Genomic DNA, 5,283 nt, shown 5'->3' with positions numbered 1-5,283 from the left:
TATCCTCTCACATGTTACGAGATATGTAACACATGATACAATATGAATCCATTTTCACAGACAAGAGGATTTGATTGTTTAAAAAAATCTCAAACTGATTAAATATATAAAGACAATTTGTTAAGTTAAATAAATGAAAAGTCAATGGATTGGCTAGACTTCAGTTAAATTTAATACGAAATTAGGGCTTTTTTCCTCTGTAGTCTTCTGAGCTCCTCAACTTTCCTCTTTCTTTTATCCCTTATTTTAGCAAAATTTCTTCAACAGTCCCAGGCCCACATATGTACTTACCATTAAGAAGAATAAAAAGAGAGCTCTTCTTTCCCAAACAAAAAGTGAAAGTCTTGGAATCGTCTCTGATTTAGCCATCCTCAATCACATGTGCAGACCTGAATCAACAGATGTAAACAAGAGACTACCGTAGATGACTGGCTGAGAATCTCAGAGAAGGTATGAGCTTTAAGGTAGGCTTTATCTAGATTCTCATTCTATTTGTATTCAGTCTTTTTTAGCTACCCCTTATTCTTTTGGCCTCTTTATTTCTTAGGTGGGTTTCCCTCAAACTACTGACACAGCTACCAGTGGTCCAGGTTTCATATTGTTACATCACAACTTTGAAAGGAGAGAGAGCTAATATTCCACAATCTTTTATTGAAAGTACAGAACTTTCCTTATTTAACTGAAATAATTACATTGCAGTGGGGATAATGTAATGTTTTTGATTGGCTTGGGCCAATCACAAACCAGTTCTGAATTTGAAAGCACAATCACCTAAGTAAAGTTTATGCTGTGGGGAAATAGAGGCTGAATGGACAAGCACAGAGAATTTTTATATAGAAACAGTGATTAGAAAAGTGATCAACTAACACAAACCTTGCCCAAAAGAAGTCCAGTCCTGAGTAAGAGATAAATCCCATTTCACTCCATAAGAAAACCACCACAAACTATGAACTCATCTACAAAGGAAACAGACTTACAGACATAGTAAACAATCTTATGGTTACTGGGGAAAGGGAGTGGGTAGGGATAAATTTGGGAGTTTGAGATTGACAAGTGTTAACCACTATATATAAAAATAGATAAAATGCAAATTTCTTACGTATAGCACAGGGAACTATATTCAATATCTTGTAATAACCTTTAATGAAAAAGAATATGAAAAGGAATATATGTATGTATATGCATGCCTGGAACATTGTGTTGTACACTAGAAATTGACACATTGTAACTGATTACTTCAGTTAAAAAAAAGAAAATCACCATAAAAGCAAAACCATTTAATTGATTTAAAAAAAAGCCTAGTTTTTCCCTGAATATTTAAACAATATTATGAGCCAGAATTTTAAAAAATACATTTATTCAGTTCTCATTATGTTTCAGTAAGTGTGCTAACTGTGTTATTGATATAAATACTGTGATAAAATCCTAGAATTAAGAGGGCCTAGTCAAAAATGAGCTTGCAATCCAAGCTAGGAAAAAAATAAAAAAGAATGAACAGAAATAACATACCCATGAGTAAAATTACTGGTTCAATGGATATAAGTGTGTTCAGCTTATTAGTTGCAGTAGATCAAGATTCAAAAATTATTACACCTAAATTTACCCTCCCGCTATCTATATATAACACTAAGTAGGTACAACGCATATCAGTTGGTCTTATAAGAACTCGACTATTCATTCATAGCAGAAGAGAGATATGGAGTTCTTAAAGAGCAGGCAAAGACATTGGTGAGTGTTTCATGGAAAATTTGATTATTTTCATATGCTAAGGAGCATGTCAGTAAAGTGAGACAACAGTATAGGAAAAGAGAAGCTAAATGTTGAAGCAATGTCCAAACACATAAACAAGGTCATTTTTAATTCATTTATTATAACCTTTTTCTCCTTCAAGTCAGAATTACATTATATTCTTGGACATTATGAACATAAATGAATTACCTTTAATAGTTTAGAAATTCCTTAGTTGTATTAGAAATGGATTAATAAAAAATAATTAAAATTAAGCTTACACTGAATCTTCAGTTATCTGGTCTTTCCCCGTTATTCAAGATAATATTTATGACTGCTTTAGAAGTATCATGTGTTAAATTTGGATATTCTCTAACATAAAGTTTAAAGGATAATCTTTGCTTATTGTCAACATTGAACTCTTATAAATTGGATATTTAAATGCAACAAAATCAAACTTAAACATTTGAAATAAATACAACTTTTTGTATTGTTCAACTTTAGAAAGGAATATTGATTATGATATCCTTTTCTTAATACTTACTATTATTTATTTGATATTTGTAAATGACTTAAGTCACTTTCAAATGATGTTTAATAACAGAACTACTTAATACATTAAAGTCTCAGTGATGTACATGTACAATTATGTAACTACTGTCATATACTAATATTAGCAAGTTTGGAATTCACCACAATTAAACCTATGTCCAATATTATAGTCAATTTCTTCTATTTTGTATAAAAATTTTACATCCATATTGTACAACGTAATCACTTGCTTAGAATAGCTACCAAAGACATTTTGGTTATTTGAGTATCTGTAGGCATATCTACAAGTGATACCTTTTATTTTAATATATATTAGCTGCTTCTTGTTTCAAATGGAATAATTACATCATTGTTAAATTGTACATAACATAGTATATGTGCATATATATGTGTGTATACATACACAATACAGTATATGTGCATATATGTGTATGTATATATGAAATTTTGAAGAAAATAATGACATTTTGAAGTTCAAGAATGAATAAGATTTTCAAGAAATGGGAGGTATTTCTAACTCTGCACAATACTTTGAGAAATGGTTAAATTCTAAATCACTGATGTTGGAAATAATAATTAAAAATGTCTTATGAGGTTTTTTTTTGAATGTCTGTCTTTTTTACAATAAAGACTACTTTTATAATTTCAGTGCATCACACTTTTCCTGAATATGTATTAAATATTATGAATAATGAAGGAATATATGAGTTTTCTTTTATCTTGGGTGAAGAAGTGTAATGGCCAGATAGATTTATTTACAAAGTATAAGAGCATATGTGGTCATTATTTAATTATAGGTATCACTTGTCACAATACTTGCATTAAGGCTTACATTCTAAAGGTTTTTAAGCCACATTTCGTCTACACTTTGATGGTAAATTTTGATGTACCCAAAGAGAAAAATAAAATCAAGTGAATGGAATCTCAACTACCTAGAGGTAGTAGGAAGATCCTGAGGTACCAAACTCAACATAAAGTTGTATCAATTAAGATTTTAAAGCTACAGTAAAAGCAGAAGAGGAAATCAGGTCCTTAAGACACAGTTGACCCTAGAGCAGTGTAAACCTCTTTGGGTTTTTTTTTTTTTTTTCGCAGAATGTTTGCATGTAATATTGTACAGATAGTTTTTAAAAGCAGAATATATTTTTCCCCTTATGATCTGCTTTCAATCTTACAAAGGCATATGTATGTGCAACCTGTAATATGTTGTTTAAATGCTGCCAAATGCTTTAGCTTGCCTTTATCACTTACCTCTTTGGTTCTTCTCATTAGATTTAACTTACTTTTGAAAATCCAAGAGAAATGTGGTGGCATATGGCAAGCAGTAGATGTGGATAATATTTTGTTTTTCTGCTTCCGAGAGCAGTGATATACAATATATTTGTCTGTTTAGATTCAAGTCCCAGCCTCCCTTAATGTTACAGCATATGAATTACTTGACGCCGGTTAATTTCTGTCTTTTCTCCCAAATCACAAGAATAGCTTCCCTACCTTACTTTTATTTATTTATTTATTAAGGTACTAGCAGTTTTACAGTAAATGCTTTTAACATTGAGAGCCTGTCACAGTCAAGTACAAACCATTAGGAGATACAGCCATGCACAGAAATCACAAAAACAGATTTTTTGCATCTTACATAAAGTAGGCCAATGACATTTCAATGAATTCATACACTGAGTTTCCTTTGTGATGAAAAACTGATTATTAAGAAAGACAAATTCACAAACCGTGGCTAATATTTGTAGTACATGTGTATAACCTTATCCATTATTTCTCACCCATCATTAGTTTTGGAAAATTCTTATAATGAATTCCTTCTCACTTCATCAGATAATTTCAAAAGCATGTATGAGTATACACACCCTTTGTTAACAGTCACCTCGGAAAATCTAGCATTGAACCTCAGCTATTTATAACATATCATAATTCTCTCCTTGAAGTTCCAAATATATGAAAATATGACACAGAAAGCAATTACCCACAGTATAATCAGATTTATATAATTAAGAATTTGGCCACATTTATGCATATAATGAGCCACAAGTGGAAGAAAAATGATAATGCTAATGATTAGAACTGGAGATGTCTCCCTTAGCAAAAATATTTATTCATTCTTTCAAAACTGATTAATTTGTACCAGTTACCTCTTGTGCACTAGGTGGCGGTATGTTTGATACCCTAGAGAAAGCAAATGTCTAGTGAGTGGGAACGTCATGTATGAAAATCACTCAGGGTACCACTGCAGTTCACGCAACGATAAAAGCATGAACAAAAAGCCAGGGTCACAGGAGTGACAGCTAGCACAGAGACAGGAGGGCTTCAAAGAAGAGGTAATAGGGTGGGAGGTATAGCTCAGTGGCAGAGCACATGCTTGGCGTGCATTGAGGTCCTGGGTTCAATCCCCAGTATCTCCATCAAAGAAGAGGTAATATTTGATATTCAGGTTTGTTTAGCTGCTTTTATTTAGTGTAAAATTAAATGGATTTTTAATCTAATTTTGATTGCTTGATCTACTGGTTTTACAAAGCAGGTACTTTTTGTCTACACTAATCATAAAGCAAATATTGAATTATCACTGAATTATCACTTAAACTCTATTTCTTCAATATTCCCAAGTGGCAAAGCCTCCGTCTTCTCTTAGCCCTTGTGGAATGAATGAATGAAGAGAATGTGACCCAGGGGGAAGGATCTGTGACCCCTTTACTACCATTTACTAAGGCAGACATAGGGGCACGCTCCTCCCAAACTACTCATGTTTCTTTCTTCCTTTCTTTTATATGAGCCTGCAGTCCTGCTTCCTGTGCTAAGTGGGGCAGAGGAGTTTAGATTCGGTTGTTGTCTTCAGCTGGCTGAAACCCACTCCAACTGCATAAAGTCAGTTTTGTTGTTGTTGTTATTGTCAATTTATTATTGATAAGATGATTTTGCTTTGAGTTGGGTATTGAAGATTGCTCCTGAAATTTTTACTGAGAAAAACTGATAATACTCAAATTCTGTATCAAC

At 32.4% G+C, this 5,283-nt stretch overlaps 1 non-coding gene across 1 annotated transcript; it reads left to right on the top strand.

The window, feature by feature from the left end:
- Positions 1 to 4,621: 4,621 nt before the first annotated feature.
- Positions 4,622 to 4,694, top strand: TRNAA-GGC (transfer RNA alanine (anticodon GGC)). The gene has a single exon. It is a non-coding gene; the product is annotated as a tRNA-Ala (tRNA).
- Positions 4,695 to 5,283: the final 589 nt, after the last annotated feature.

The sequence above is a fragment of the Vicugna pacos genome, chromosome 1, assembly GCF_048564905.1.
Source record: "Vicugna pacos chromosome 1, VicPac4, whole genome shotgun sequence".
In the NCBI taxonomy this organism is placed as follows: domain Eukaryota; kingdom Metazoa; phylum Chordata; class Mammalia; order Artiodactyla; family Camelidae; genus Vicugna; species Vicugna pacos.
This window is presented reverse-complemented; position numbering and strand designations above follow the sequence as displayed.